The following is a 17,196-nucleotide window of genomic DNA, read 5'->3' on the forward strand; positions in this document are numbered from 1 at the left end:
CAGAGGGACAGAAAGAACTAATATCTAGAAACACAGCTGAGTGTGGAGCTTTTTAATTTCACATTTTCCTAAAGAGACATGAAGTGTGAAAACACAACATTTTCTATGTATCAAGTAAACCAGGAACTAAATAAAGTGTGGTGAATCCCTAACAACGAAAATGTGTACACAGAGCTACATTAATTCTTCAATTTCTGTAACTGTCATAGGTGTGTATTATGTCTTATATCTGCTCTGAGTACTGACTTCTGCCCAGGTACAACTACAGGGCCTGATGTTATGAGTGGAAGATATGCAAATAAGGCTTCTTTGTGCCCATAAAATCAAGCCCTGTCCTGACCCTGCAGCTCTGGCAGAGGAGTTCAACATTGAACACAGGACACTCACCATGGATTTAGGGCTCATATTAGTTTACTTTGCTCTTTTTTTAAAAGGTAATTCATAAAGATGAGATGCTGTGTATTGTGTGTACTCGAGAAAGAGAAAAAAAGTCTTCTGCATCAGTTTTATAACTAGAATACTTTGTGTTTGCAGGTGTCCAGTGTGAAGTGCAGTTGCTGGAGTCTGGGGGAGGCTTAGTGCAGCCTGGAAAGTTCCTGAAACTCTCCTGTGCAGCCTCTGGATTCTCCTTCAGTAGCTGGTGGATGGGTTGGGCCCGCCAGGCTCCAGGGAAGGGGCTGGAGTGGGTCGCATCCATTAGTAATGGTGGTGGTAGCACCTACTACACCGACGCTGTGAAGGGCCGGTTCACAATCTCCAGAGACGATGCCAAGAACACTCTGTACCTGGAAATGAGCAGTCTGAAGTCTGAGGACACAGCCACGTATTACTGTGCAAAATACACAGTGATTGAATCTTACTGTGAGCGCAGACAAAAACACCTCTGTGGGAACACGGGACCAGCAGGGGGAGCTGAGAGCACTTAGAGATCTGGAACACTGCAGAGCTTGCTTAGAGAAGCATGGAAGACTGGACTTCTCTGTGTCTGTACTGCCTCTCCATATCACACTTGGGATTTTCTCTACAGGTATAGTGTGTAGTAATCCTTGAATATCCAAATGATTATTCAAATTTCTGTTTCCAGTTGTGTTATGTTTATTTGTTATAGTGTTTCTCCTTGTTTCCCTTTATCTCTATCTGTCTCCATATCTCTGTCTATATTTCAGTTTCTCTCCCCCCCCATCTTGGTCTATGTGTCAGTCTCTCTCCCTCTCCCTGTTTCTCTCTCTCAATCTTTCTCACTCACTCCTCTCCATGTACGTGTGTGTGTAAATGGGTGGGTGTGTTGACATATGATGAATCTTTCATGCCTCTCCATGTACGTTTGTGTGTATGAGGGTGGGTGTGTTGAAATATAATGAATTTTTCCTAATGATCCTTACCACTTATTGTGAGAGAAATTCTATCACTGGCCCTGGTTCTTAATGACTAGATAGTCTTGTTTTCCTGTGAGACCCAGTGATTGTTCATTCTCTACATTGCCTATATGGTACACCTGGTTGACACCCATTTCTTTATATAGTTATGGATTCTGAGTTCTCTGTTTAGAATACACTGAAGTGTTCTTGTGTGGCAAAAACTTGATTTTCACAGCCCCATTGTACTTGCTTTTTAAATTTAGGGTGTGCTTTTACCTGAACTTAATGCAGATCAGATCATCACACAGAGCAAAATGATCCTGTTTAGTGATGAGCATATGTTCCCAAAGAAGCCAAAGAAGATTGTAAGCCCTAGAAGATGAAGGCATCTCAGAGCCTCATGTGAGTCCGGTGGACTCTGTGGTATCTGTTTATCTTCATGAGCACTACACTACCCACACAGAAACCTATACCCTTAATTAAAACAGTGTATTTTTAAAAAGTTCTCCTTCAGTGCAGTGATTTGGCCCAATGGTCTACTTATTGTGTAGTTTATATGAGACCTTGATTCAAATGGTAATATTTCAAAATATATTTATCATTTTTATTAAAAAATACCGAGTTTGAAACATCAGTACTCCCCATTAAAGGTTATGACAAAATTTCTGTTATCCAAGAGAACAGTTTAAATTTTCTTTTCAAGAAAAATTCCTTTCTCTCACTTTTCTAAGTTTTGAGTCAGGAGGTTAACAGATAGCTCTGGGAATTCAGAGTTGAGAGGTGAGGTCCTCATGAACAAACCATGTTCTGCCCTCCATCTTCTGATTGGGATGCTTCACCTTGATCAGTGAAAATGGGCGGAAGTGTTACATAAAGCTAACATTTTTCGTAACCACAGAAATGGATCTTAAACCCAAAAGAATTAGTTGTCTGTAGCCAATGATATGAGTGCCATTTGCTCAAGGAAAAAAATGTGACCAAGTGTTATGGGAATGGAGGAGAAGGGATGCCTGTGCTGTGGAATTGGGAATGTGGTTCTACTAAGACATTATGAAAACTGCGGCGTCCTTCACAGAATTACACAAGGTTATGTGACCCTGCAATCTCATGTCTGGATGAGCAAAAAAAGAAGCAGAGTTGGTGCAGTAAATCAGAAAAGGAGGGAAGAGAGAATGGAAGAGACATTAAGTAGGAGAGGACAGAGGATTAAAGAAGTTAAAGAGAAAAAGGGGAGAGAGGGTAGTGGGATAAATCAATGAATTCACAGTACATCATGAATGAGGACGGTGATTTATTTTTAAGTAGAATAAATAACATAGGTGGAAAGAGAATATTTTCAAATATTATATGATATTAATATGCATATAACCACCTGCCCTTGTATGTGTGTTTTAGGAAGGATTGTATCGGTTGTATATCTATCTTGTGTACATGCATCTGAGTGTCTGTGTGCTTACTTCAGAGATGCATACTTTCTCATCATCTATAAATAATTTACATTACAGAGGTTACCACAGCATCATCTGACCACAGAAACCTGCTCTGAGATCAGGTGAGCAGCGAGGTTGGGATTCAAGGTTTGACTTCAGAACCAGAGCCTATCTTACCCTGATAAAGCCTCTGAAAACATTTCAGTTCCTTAAGATCCCAGTGATTCTCAAAGCACCTGAGGCAGAGAACCCAGTTCAAAAGTATCTGCCTTCTTCTTTTAGATTTGTGGCAGATACTGTTACTCATATGTGCACTCTGCTCTTATTTTTCTTTCATTCAGGTGTGTGGTGTTGAAAATGAGTAGTGAGACCCCAGCACATGCTGTGATTCAACTACACAGTAGTCTTGAAAGGATTATGGAGTCCAGACTCAGGAGTCACCAGCTGAGGATGAAGTTTCCCTCTACTTCTCCTTGTCCTCTTCCTTCTGTTTCTTCATTTGGTTTGATTTATCTTCTATACCCCAAAATTCTCAAGATCCATGCTCAGTAAATTGATCCGTTTTTTGTTTGATTTAGTTTTTGTGTTTTTGAGATAGGGTTTCTCTGAGTCTGCTCTGGAACTAGCTCTTTGTATACCATGCTGCCTTCAAACTCACAGAGATCAGCCTGCCTCTGCCTCCCGTGTGCCTGGATTATAGGTTTGTGCTACCACTGCCTGGCAATAAATTGATTCTTTACAGAATCAGTTATAAGTGCTGGATGTCAAAGAAGAAGTAATTGTGTTTCCTGGTGTTTGTTTTAGTAGTGACTAAATTCAGTCATCAAAAATTATTTTCTGTAGAAAAATGTAATGTTTTATAAGATTGAGCTAGGCATATAGCTTTGTCGTAGAGTGCATTGTGACAATGTGAAAGACCTTAAGTTTAAGAAACAAACTCACTTAAAAATAGGAATTAAGCACTCAGAAAAATATCATTCTTACTTTCATACTCGTAAATGAACCACTCTATGCCTGGAAAAGGAATGGAAGTGCCCCCACTGAGAAGTGCACTTAGAAAGCTGTGGAGAGGAAACAAGTCTACAGGAGTTCATCTCTTGGTTTCCATGGTAAGGACTACAGCATCCATGGCATAATTATGTATAACTACAAACCATGAATCCAGTGCCAAGTAAGGACAATGTTCGACTGGCTAGAAGTGCTAATTGGCTAGACTATGTGTGCAAAGTACATGGTTTGCACATGTGTCAGGAGGCTAGAGTTGAGTTTGTATATGATTACCAGTTGATTTCTATCTTATTTTTGAGTAAGGATATCACAGTGAACCTGGAGCATAAGTGCTCAGACAGAATCTTTGGCTGGCAAGACTTGGAGTACCTCCAGTCACAATGCCTTCAGTGTGGGAATATAGGATAAACATTCACACCTAGCTTCTAAGCTAACTGTTGTGAATCAAGCTAAGATTTTAGTACTGAGAGGAACGTGCCTTACCACTGAGCAATCTTTTGAGCCCTGGATATTATCACTGTACATTGTAATCTGTAAAAGCAAATATGTATACGGTATATTAATTTTTAAGAGAAAATATATTGCAGATTATGGATTTTTCAACCATTAACTGTCTATATGGAAAAGAATATCTCATGTCCAAACCCTTACATGTTTTCGTAAAAGACTCTTAAAGCTCTGAGTTTTTATGAAAATCTGGAATTGTGGAGATGGGCAGGATCTGTCAAAGAAGATAGAAAGTAAATAATTATCAGAATATATTGTGTTAAAAGTTTCTCAAGAAAATAAATTCAATAATTATTAACAACGCTGAATTTAATGGTTGGGCATGGTGAAATATAGTTTTAACTTGGGAAACAGAAGCAAAAGTCAGTCACCTGAAAAAGAAAGGGAAACCTCCTGGGCTTCCTTTATCATCTCAGGAACTTCCCCAATGCAAAGTAGCCCTCAGGCTCAGAATGAAAGCCAAGCCCTACCTGAGAAGCCCCATCTCCTTCTCACTGGAGCTCCAGCAAAGCATGTCTGTCCTGGAGCTGCTCCTCTGCCTCTTGACCTGTCCAACCTGTGAGTGTTTCAGGAGCGAGAACCAGGTACATTGCGTATGGAATATTTGAACATTTGCACTATCCCAGTTGCAGGTGAAGGAGACAATACCTGAACTGGTGCAGTCATCACCGCTGACCCAGACCCTCTCTGTCTCTCACCTGCACTGTCTCTGTGTTCTCATCAACCAGCTGTCATGTACACTGGGTAAACCAATCTCCAGGAAAGGGTCTGGAGTTAATGGTAATAATACAGTATAATGAAAACACTGATTACAATTCAGTTCTCAAATCCTAGACAACCATCAGCAAGACATTTCCAAAAGCCAAGTTTTCTTAAAACTGATCAGTCTACAAACTGAGAACAAACCCATATACTACTCTTCCAGAGACACTGCGATAGAAATCTAGTGTGAGCCTCTCTTATAGAGAGCTCAGGGCCAGCAGGCAGTACTAAGGGCCAGGAGAGACTCACCATTGCAATATTCTAGAACTTAGTTTTTACTAATTTTTAATACACCTGAAAATTTTTGAAGTCCTGTTTTCCCCTGTAATGTTTATTTTTCTACACAATATGCAATCTCATCTGAACAATACAGAGAGCAATAAACAGGGCAGACATGACTATGCTGTCGGTACCAGGATCAATTTTGAAGAGATTCGGAGATCAATGGGAGTAGGGTCACTATATTTGTAACAGAGCTTCTGTTAATTCTCCAGTTAGAGAAGAATATAGAATTTTAGTAAGAGCCAACAGATCATGCAGGAATACTCTGGTATTAAAAATTAACTTTGATTTCCTCCATCTCTCTATCATCCTGACATGAAACATGAAGATCTATTTTATCATTGATCTTGGCTACAGTGACCACCATGAATGTCAGTTCTTTCCTGAGCATAGTTCACTTTTTGAGCCTAGGTAAAGAGAACATAAATAGCAGGAAATTGCAAACAGGATCTCATTCTCCTCACAAAAATCAGCCTGCTTCTTACACTGAAGCTCAGGAAGAGGAGCCCAGTCTAGGATTTTCATGTCTGTCCATCATTGATAAACACTGAACACAAACCATTCACCATAAAACTGAGAATGAGCTGGGGTTTTCTTGGTGCTCTTTTACAAGGCAATTTAAACAAAAACGAGATGCTGAGTTTGTAAGTGTACATGAGTAAGAGGGAAGGTAGACATGTGTAACAGCTTCCTTCAGTGTTTTCAGGTGTCCTGTGGGAGGTGAAGCTAGTGGAGTCTGGAGGACGATACTTGCAGCCTGGGTCAACCGTGTAACTTCTCTCTGTGCCATGTAGATTCACCTTCAGTGATTATTATGTGCTCTGGGTCTGTCATGCTCCAGGCCAGGGACCAGAGTGGATCTAATACATATAAGGCCGGTGTCTCAATAAAATATACAAATTCTGTCAAGGACCAATTGACCAGCGCTGGAGACAAGAACACTTTGTACCTCATAACTGATATTCTGAAAGTCAATGATGAACCAAGTGTTGCTTTGTCAAAATGCACATTGAGGAGAATAAGTATGAACCTAGACACAAGGTTCCCTGCAGGGTGTCCTTATGAACAGAAGGGAACAGTGAGAACATAAGTAGGTCGTAGTTACCCTGAACAAAAGAAGAGGGACATAAAAGGCTATACTTCATATGTCTGAACTGCCTCTGTAAATCACCCAGAAAAATATCTCTTCAAGTGTGGTGTGTAGACATGTTTGAATTTGTCATATTTAAAAATGTATTTTCAACTGTGGCATGTGTATTTAAATACAGGTGTGCTCTGTAACAAATGAGATGGAGACCATCATGGAGGGAAGAACTGACTGTACATTGGGCACCAGGATCAGATATGAAACAATTTAGGATCTAAAAAGTGGGTTCCCTAGACTCAGGACAAAGTCTCATATGGGTTTTATGGTTGAATCAGTATAGAATTCATGTTTAACAGAAAGGTTGGACATGGTCAGTGATCCATGAGTCCAGCAAAGCTTTAAAATCAACATAGTCTTCACACAATGTGTACACATCAAAGCAAACACTGAACATGTTGTCTAACTTGTCATAACTTGTGTGGAAAGTCATTGATCCTGGACAGACTTCAGCATGGAGACTCAAGAACAATGCAGCCGGTGACAGCAGTTGTGCCCCAGGAACTTGTCCTACTCATCAGGTAAGGCATCTTCGTGCCTCACCTCCCATTCAAAGATAGCAGGTGGATCACTCTGTTGATTGGAGTTTGCAGGATCTTCTGTGATGCTAGGAGCTCGCGTGTGTGGGAATCATTTCTCTCTTCATCTTTTCTTTTATATATTTATTCATATGCTTTTTCAATACAGACCACTGAATTCACCAGCACAAATGAATTTTCCTTTTAATATACATTCATTATTTCCTATATGTTTTCTCTTTCATACACCTTCATTTCAAATCTCTTCCCATCAGGATGGGCTGTGTGGTCTCTATATAAGAATTACAGGCTCAATTAATTATCTCATCATTAAATTTAATTTTTTTAAAAAAATATGATACTCATTATTCATGTTTTTGAAGAAAGAGATGAATCTTCTCAAAAGCAAAAATATATTTGTTTTAGATATGTATCCCTTGTAAACAAAATAATAAGAAAATAAGGAATGCAGTAAGGAGAGAGAGAGAGAGAGAGAGAGAGAGAGAGAGAGAGAGAGAGAGAAACTTGCTAGCTTTATTTGAGAAAACCACAAAGAGTAGAGGAAGAAATTGGAGATGCTCTGAGTATCCAAATAAAGATTGACAGCCTGGAGTGAAAGGAAGGAAAGAGAGAGGAACATTCCTAAGAGTCCTAAGAGTCTGTGTTTTTATGAGTGTTCTAGGAAGTGGTTAAAGGAATTGTCCTCAAGGCACAGGAGCCATTGGGAATCGTTCACCCAGAACTCAACCTTCCAGGTGCTTCATAGGAATGCAGATTCCAAGAGAAGTGTGGGGGGATGTTCAACAAAACAGTTACACTGTCAGTATCTGTTGAAAATAAAAAAAAAGACTTAAGATAGGGATGTGTCCAGCATTCGTGGAGACAGTAGAGATTTAAAGGACTTCAATTTGTGAGGGTAGGAAGACACTGCAGGTGAATGAGCTGCTCATCAGAACATTGGAGTAGAAGGACTTTAATGTTCTACACTAATTTACTTTAAATATACTATAATATTTCAAAAACATCTTTCATATTTTTTGAGAACTCATACACATCAGCAATGTATCTTCGTCATATTCTCACTCTAGTTTTTCCTTACAATTTTTTTCTTCCTGGCACTTGCAATATATTTTCCTCCAAAATTCACGTTCTTTTTTATAACTCAACAAAACCAAATAGCATTGCCCATATGCCTGTGGTTGTGGATTTTCATAATGGTCAAAGGCAACCAACCAATAGGGACACCTGCAAATAAAATGAATCTCTGTCCTCTAGCAACCAAGATTGAATGCAGAGAGTCCATGACTATTCACTACTAAGAATAAACAACTGTGTGAGTGCTTGTCCACAGACAGAATGTCTACATCAAAACTCCCACATACCCCACTTCCCTAACCCTCCATATTTCTCCCACAAGACACAAGGAACATCACTGAAGAGTGAGTTGAAAGAATGAAAGTACCATAAAACGGGGAGGAGTTCTGTGATATAGTTACCTCTGGACATTGCATGGTCATTATATACATAAATTATTGTGTGTTCCTGTACAAGATATGTATAAAACCAAGCTAGTTAAATGGTCCAGGAAGTAGAGGAAAGGAACTATACATGCCACACCCACCTGAGGTCCTCAATATATTTAACTGAGCTAATCATGTTTCAAAATTAATACATGTTTCAATATTTTTAAAAATTATAGCACATTTATGTTCAAAGATCAACAGTACTATGAGAAAATCTGTTATTGTCCTTTAGCCAAGGAGCATATACTAACACTGTCTTTTATACTTATACCAATATGTTAGGGCTTCTCTCAGCCTTGGTCAATGAAGCTTTTCTGAAGTGTGTTACATGTAAAGCATGGACCCATGACTGCCCCAGTACTGAAAATAGGTGACTGCTGAATACTCACCCCAAAATATATACACATTATGTATGTTCTGAAGCCCAAGAAAGGTAACAAGAGACAGCTGGAAGAATGTGATAGAGTTAGGTGCTGTCTTTTAGATACAGTGGAGCCATTACAATTATGCAAATATAGCAGAAACAGCTTGTAACATGTAGCAAGAAACAAGGGAACTGAAGGAAGTGATGGAAGAAAGGATTTGGAAGAGAGTGTGAGGGAAGAGAGGAAAGGAAATAAGGAAGCTTATCAAGAAGGCAGGGAAGGAGGGGAGGAACAAATAGAAAGAAAAGACATGAGAGTAGGAGTGGCCAGAAAAGGACATCAGATGTGAGTAGCAGAGTAAAGAGGGAGGTAGGAAGGACTGATTCATAGATTAGCATGAATAAGATTTGTTCTGTCTAAATATACATAAAATTTCTGCTTCTGCAACAAATTCCCTTTTCCTGTTCCAAATGAAATATTTTCCAGTTCCTTCCTCAATGATATAAAAGAAATTGTGCCATTCCAATGTCCCTAAAATGACGCTAGAGGCTTAACTACATGCCAATCTAGTGGGAGCATTTGCTTCCAACTGATGTTTGCAGTTCCCAGATGATCATAGATTTTTCTACAATGACAAATTCTAACCACATACAACCATAATATATTGTGCTGTCATTGTAACAGGAGTCATTAACTGAACGTGCATGAATCCAGGAAACGTGAGTGAATAAATGACTGGACAAACTCAAGTATAGGGATGCAGCTATCAAATGGAAGATAATTGTAAGTAATGTGCAGATTTAGCGTGAAAGCATTCTGTTGAACATATTTTTCTTATTTATTCCCTCTAGATAGTTTCATTGAGGAAGGGACCCCTAGAAGCATGAGAAAACAAAATGTGGACACAAACTCTGAGTAACCAAAGAAACAATTCTTGAATAAGGGGTCACATACCAGTTCTCTAGGATGGTATGAAAAAGATGCAATCATTCTTGTGATCTTTTCCAAGATCTAAAAAGCACACTGAAAAATTCAGATAACGCAAAAATGAGACACACTGAGCATAATGTCTGAACAAGGTTAACAAAGCACTTATGGGGTACGTACCCTTCAGAGCTTGCACAGGAAGGCAGCCTCCCCACCACTGCTACTCACAATATAGAACATGCTCAGAGGATTAAAAGACACCACATATGGGGTGTTCAGTGTGAAATATTTGGTGGTTTTCTCTGTGATTTACTGATAGATTGTTTTGAGCTATTCTCTGTCATTTTCTGATTATTTACATTACCAAGGCATGAAGAAAAGACCTTAATTCCATTTTCTCTATGGTAATCTTCACCTCAAGACAAACATTTTCTATTGTTCAGCATCTCCTCCTCTTCACTTCTTGTCATCACTTAGGGATCTCTGTCTTTTTATTGCTTCAGCTAACATAACCTACAAGACTGGTCACATGCTACTGCTTTTTATGAGGAGTTATGAAGAGCTGACCCTCCATTCCTAATCAATACAACAATCATATGTAGAAACTTGCTTTTGCAGTGTTCTTTAAATGGTGAAGAGACAAGGATGTAAATGTAAAAGTACATAGTGACAGAGACACAGACAAACAGAAAATAGGAACTAGTAAGTTTCCAGGTATGGTGTCCCTAAGCGGGACAGTGAATACTCCGAGAACACTTATGTGTATAAAATCAATCCCTGGAATCTCCTCTCAGATTAAAATTTTAAAATCACATGCCACTAGAAAGTTCTTATCTCTATCAATCCTCTAACTAAAAGAGGAAGATCCTCTCCCTACAAATGTTCTCACAGAATGCTGTCTCTCCAACACCTCAGACAGCCTCTCAGACTGAATCCTCAGACTGCATTGGGATCTTGTCTCCTCCTGTCTTATATTCCTTTCTCTGTCCAGCCATCTCACTCCCCTCTCTACCTCCCTAGTGCTGGGATTAAAGGCATATGATCCCAGGTGGTGGGATCACCTCTGTGTGAACTCTGTTTCTGTTTTTCACAGATTCAGTCTTTTGTAGCCCAGGGTAGCATTGCACTCACTGAGATCCGTCCACCTCTATCTTCCTAGTGCTGGATTTACTGGTGTGTGCCACCATTGCCTGGCATCTATGGCTATCTAGTGGCTTAGCATTGCAGTCTGATCTTCAGGAAGCTTTATTTGTAAGATCAGAAACAAAATATCACTGCACCTCCAAGGGCTATGTTTTCATAAAACTGAACAATATGCAAACTTCAAAGAAAGCCATGAATTACTGTGCCAGAGACACAGTTAGAGAACTCCAATGTGAGCTTGTACAGAAACTTCTCTACTTAGACCAGCAGTAGATGCTGAGGATCAACAGGTACTCCCAGAAACAGTGGTGGTCACTTCAGAAACTAGGAAGTACTGGAATATGCTACAATTATACTTGTTTGATGCCATGACCTTTTCTTTTCCTTTACACAAAGAAATCTTCTAGAGTACCTTTACCTCTAATAACCTATTAATCAGGCTGTTTAATTACACACTAAACATCTTTGTTCTCCCACAATATTCTAAGATGTCTAATTGCTTTTTGTCAGACAAATCAGCACGTTAATTAAATATATAATATATAATATTATAATTATATATATATGTCATCAAGTGTCTGAAATTATGAAACTTTTTGACTATAAATTTTGTAAGACAGCTTTGAAATTTTGAATAATCTTTAATTCATGCTGTTTCTTTTTAAAATTGTGGTAGAGAAACAACAACTTCCCTGAATTGATGTTAATTTCCACACTTAGTTTAGAAAATAAGCCATCCACAGTTTTCTACTTCTAAAGTAATAGGAGCTTATAAAAGTGTACAGTTGTGAAAATTGTTGCAAGATTCTATTTTTGAGCCTTTGCATTTTGGTAAAATTAGCTTGCACCTTGAAGTCCAAGCTAATGAATTCTCTATAGACATATTGTGCAACTCAGACCATAAAATTCTCAGCAAAATATGCACATCCTAGCAGACATCAGCTCCAGGCCTTGGATCATCTCTCTCCAACCCTTCCCATAGACAACTGAGTTCTAAGATTTTCACAGTTTGTTGGTGCTTTTGTTGCTCTCAGAATTACTCCTATGCACTCTCTGATGTGTCTGACAGTAAGATCCTGGCTTCTCATGTGTGAGTTAGAGAAATGTCTTCAGAGAAGATGTGTTTGTTGTGGGTTCTGTGTTAATGGATCATAAATTTGGGGCAGGTTTAAAAAGAAGAAGAAATTCTTTAGTTCCGAGGCTTAAGCTTTTCCAGAAATTCACTCATTGACACCAATAGTATGTGACGAAGCTTTAGAGACCACATTGAGTACATTCTTAGAATCCTGACAGAAGAACACATAACCGTGAATTGAATAACTCCACACTATGTTGAACCCAGAGGTTCCACTGTCTTATTGTCCAGGGTCAGTGTGAGGATCAGCTTACACAGTTGCTCCTAAAATGGATGAACAAGGTAAAGTTTTAAGTGAGTTTTTTTGGACATAAAATATATCAGAACTAATACATCTAATTTAATAACAAGGATTTTACTTTTGAACAAGAATATCCAGAGAGCCTAACTATATTAATTAAAAGACTATGTATATCCACATTAAGGTAAATAAATCATTGAACAAATAGGCACAGGCACAGTTTTCCATCTGTAGTAGAAAAGAAGTAATAGTTATTTATAGAGATGCCACTGAAATTCTCTTATCTTCAGCTTGTCCTTTGATTTGCTCTAGATAATTTTAAAGAAAAGGAAATACCTAGATGACATATATGTATAATCTAAAACCAGAATAACTGTTATTGCAGCATGAGACCTGAAAGGGAAGGCAGGATTGATATGTCTTTCACCTAATTCTGAATGATGATGGGATAATGTCACCTTAGAGTAAAGTAACAACTAAACAAATGTGAAAAGAGATTTTACAAACAATGTATAGGATTATCTGCAAATAGATTTCCTGAAACTGAGGAGCCTCTTTAAAGCAAAGAACACAGTCAATAGGACAATAAGGCTTCCTACTAAATGGAAAAAGATCCATATACCCTCTTCAGACAAAGGACTGATCTTCAAAATATATAAAGAACTCACGAAATTAGACATAAAAATTTGAAATAACAAAATTAAAAATGGTGTACTGAACTAAACAGAGAATTCTCAACAGAAGAATCTCAAATGGCCAAAAGATACTTAGGGAATGTTCAACATCCTTAGCTATCAGGAAAATGCAAATCAAAACAATTCTGTGAAACCATCTTAAACCTGTCAGAATGGCTAAAATCAAAACAAAAATAATAGCTTATGCTTGAGAGGATTTGGAATAGATGAACATTCATCTATTGCTGGTGGGAATGCAAACTTATACAACCACTTGTTTAATCAGTATGGTGGTTTCTCAGAAAATTGGGACAACTTACCTCAGGATGCAGCAATATCACTCTTGGGCATATACCCAAAAGATGATCAATCATGCTACAAAAGCATTTATTCAACTATGTTCATAGAGGCATTATTGTAACAGCCAGAACCTGGAAAAAAACCTAAATACCTCTCAGCCAAAGAATGGATAAAGAAAATATGGCACTTTTACACATTAGAATACTACTCAGTGGTAAAAATCAATGGCATCTTAAATTTTGAATGCAAATAGGTAGAATTAGAAAACACTATATTGAGTGAGGTAAGCCAGATTCAAAAAGATGAAAATGGTATGTACTCACTCATAAGTGGATACTAGCTGTAAACAAAAGACATTCAGTCTAGAGAGGCTAAGTAATAAGGTGGGCACAAAGAAAAATATATAGAGACCCGCCTGGAAATTGGAAATGGACAGGATTGATTGTCACGGTTGGGAGCATAGGGTGGGGGTAGAGGGGAGGGTAGGATGAGATGAGAAAGGGAGAGGTGGAGGGTAGAGGAGAACTTGCAGGAATGGGATGGTTGAGATGGAGGAAAAACAAAGATGAGAGTAAGGAAAGAGATATCTTAATTGAGCGAGCCATTACAGGGTTAGCAGAAACCTGAATCTAGAGAAATTCCAAGGAATCAAAAAGAATGTCCCCCCAAGAATCCTGAACAATAGAGGAGAGAGTGTCCATACTTGACTTGCCTTGTATTCAGACTGATGATTATCTTAAATATCACCATAGAGCTTTCATCCAGCAACTGATGGAGGCAGAGGCAGAGACCCACATAAGAGAACTAGTCTTAGCTCCCAAGTCCAGGTGAAGAATGAAAGGAATGAGAATATGAGCAAGGAGGTCAAGACCATGATGTGTTCAACCACTGAAACAGTTTGCTTGAGCTAAAGGGAGTTCACCAACTCCAACCAAACTAGTAAGGAACAATAATAGTTCCTCTGAATGGGGTTGACATTTGCAAGACTGGGTTAGACTAAGAGTTCACTGGCATGGCACCAGGATTTATCCACACTGCATGTACTGTTTTTTTGACATCTTATTCTCTTTGGATGCATACCTTGCTCAGCCTAGATATGGTAGGGAGCGCCTTGGACCTTCCACAAGGCAATGTGCCTACCCTCTCTGAGGATTAAATGGCGATAAGATGGGAGCGTGTGTGGAGGTAATTAGAGCATGGGAGGGAGTGGGAACTTGGATTGGTAGTTTTTTTAAAAAAAAAAGTTTAATAAATTAAAATAAAACTAAATAAGTGAAGAACTCCACCCGTTCTTAGTTGGATGGGAAGATCGTCCCAGATAAAGTTGCCTACCAAGTTATTTAATATTTACCAGTGTTCCTTAATTATTTGCTTTCTGAATTTGTTGTTTGAGCCTCAGTTACATAGTTTATATTATTTTCCTTTATACTTTTGGATCTCTACTTATGATATAATTTCCTCCAGCTCCTCCCAAATCTGGCAAGGATGGGGCCCTATTAAACTTACACTTATTTAAGTACAGTTAGTGCTGCCCATATGTGCATGTGTGTGAACCCATGGACTGCAATATTGGAATCATACTAGTGACCATACCCTCAAAACAAAGGAACTTTATCTCTTGTCCAGAAAATACATTTACATCTGCTCCTCAGTAAGAAGTAGGGCCAAGGAATTATCAGCCCTATTTATACCAGGGTTTTGGCTGGCTTGGCTCTAGTTAGGATTTTACAAACAACAGCAGTCATTATGAGTCCATTATTGTAATATCCATGACATGTCCAGAAGACAGCATTTCACAGCACCCCTCCCTGTGTTTCACTCATTACATTCTTCCCTCCTCTTCTTCATCAGTGTTCTCTGAGCCTTGGAGTATCTTGAATGAATCTGGAAATCTTATATCACACAACGTATTGAAGATTAGGAAGGACATTTTCTGCTTTATAGAATATTCAGATGTGTTCTTGAGACTGTATGTGGTGTTCTGATTTCTGTTTTGTTGGCTAAGAACTAGAATAGAAGTCAAGAAAGGAAATTACATCTTAAGTGAAGGGAAAAGGGGAAATGACACAGGGTGAAACAGAGGTTTTGAAATGAAATGTTTAGTATAGTGAGAAAAAGGTGATGAGTAGGTAGAAAGCATGAGAATTCAGAAAAATAAAAACAGTCTTCTGACAATACCAGACTGATGTCAAGCTCTGTGTTTTGTTATAAAATTTATTAAGTGCTCCCATTATGCTGACTATATAAATATGCAGAAACAAAAACTGACCTAAGACACATTGAAGACAGCCATGTGTTGCCTGGTATCAAGTTGGGGGAAAAAGGCACAATGGGGAATAGAAAGAGATATTAGGGAAAATTTCAGGATGCAAAGAATTATGTGCTGAAAATATAAATATATCTCCATAGCAATTATTGATAAGAAGGCAGACAACGACAAGGAATGTCTCATTTGCAAACTTTTTGGTGTCATAGGACAGCATTTCTCAGAACTGAGGAAATATCAAAGAAGTCTCAAGTGTTCCTGTCACAGAGAAGGAGTTTTACTTAGAGGTAAGTGTCACCCTACCTAAATTCCATCTCAGAAAGTAGCCATGTCCAGCAGAGACAAAGGGATAGACAGAGATAATATGTAGAAACCCAGCAGTGTGGAGCTTTTCAATTTCACATTGATCCTAAAGAGACATGACAGTGTGGAAACACAACATTTTCTATGCTTATGGTGATAAAGGAACTAAATAAAGTGTGGGGAATCTCTAAGAAGGAGAATGTGTACACGGAACTATGGTAATACTTCAGTTTCGATAACTGTCACCAGTGTGTATGATGACTTATATCTGCGCTGGGTACTGACTTTTGCCCAGATCCAACTACAGAGCATGTTATAGCAGCAAGATATGCAAATAAGTCTTCTTTGTGCCCATAAAAACTAGGCATGTCCTGACCGTGCAGCTCTGGCAGAGGAGACCAACCCTGGATTCCCAAGTCCTCCCAGTCAGGTTTCAGCACTGAATACAGGCCATTCACCATGGACTTAGTGCTTAAACTGATTTTCTTTGTCCTTATTTTAAAAGGTAATTCATAAAGATGAGATACTCTGCGTTGTTTGGACATGAGAAAGAGAATAAAAAAAAGTCTTTTGTGTCAGTTTTCTAACCAGAATTCTTTGTGTTTACAGGTGTCCAATGTGAGGTGCAGTTGCTGGAGTCTGGGGGAGGCTTAGTGCAGCCTGGAAAGTCCCTGAAACTCTCCTGTGCAGCCTCTGGATTCACCTTCAGTAGCTATGCAATGGGCTGGGTCCGCCAGGCCCCAGGGAAAGGGCTGGAGTGGCTAGCAGTCATTAGTAGTGATAGTAGCTACATCAACTATGCAAACGCTGTGAAGGGCCGGTTTACAATCTCCAGAGACAATGCCAAGAACACTCTGTACCTGGAAATGAGCAGTCTGAAGTCTGAGGACACAGCCATGTATTACTGTGCAAGAGACACAGTGATTGAATCTTACTGTGAGTTCAGACGTAAACAACCCTGTGGTGAACACTGGACCAGCAGAGGGCGCTGATATCACTTACAGAAAGAGGTCACAAAAGAGCCTGCTCAGAGAAGCATGGAGGACCAGACTTTTCTGTGTCTGCACTGCCTCTCCATATCACACTTAGGGATTTTCTCTACAGGGATCCAAATGTTTATTCCAATTTCTTTTTCCTGTTGTGTTCTGTGTGTTTATTTATTACAATGTTTCTCCTTGTTTCCCTTTAACTCTTTGTGTCTACCTATCTCAGTGTCTCACACTCTCTCTCTCTTACTCTTCTTTCTTGCTCTCTCTCTCTCTCTCTCTCTCTCTCTCTCTCTCTCTCTCTCTCCTCTCTTTCTCTCTCTC

At 38.9% G+C, this 17,196-nt stretch overlaps 2 pseudogenes across 2 annotated transcripts; both read left to right on the forward strand.

Moving 5' to 3' along the window:
- Positions 1 to 332: 332 nt before the first annotated feature.
- LOC148120363 (immunoglobulin heavy variable 3-23 pseudogene) lies at positions 333 to 926 on the forward strand (annotated as a pseudogene). Its single transcript, XR_015739283.1, has 2 exons — positions 333 to 434; positions 535 to 926. The product of XR_015739283.1 is annotated as an immunoglobulin heavy variable 3-23 pseudogene (transcript).
- A 15,354-nt stretch (positions 927 to 16,280) lies between these two features.
- On the forward strand, positions 16,281 to 16,878 carry LOC148120364 (immunoglobulin heavy variable 3-21 pseudogene; annotated as a pseudogene). Its single transcript, XR_015739284.1, has 2 exons — positions 16,281 to 16,391; positions 16,496 to 16,878. The product of XR_015739284.1 is annotated as an immunoglobulin heavy variable 3-21 pseudogene (transcript).
- The last annotated feature ends 318 nt before the right edge of the window (positions 16,879 to 17,196 follow it).

This window comes from Myodes glareolus, chromosome 11 (genome assembly GCF_982192425.1).
Source record: "Myodes glareolus chromosome 11, mMyoGla1.1, whole genome shotgun sequence".
NCBI lineage: Eukaryota > Metazoa > Chordata > Mammalia > Rodentia > Cricetidae > Myodes > Myodes glareolus.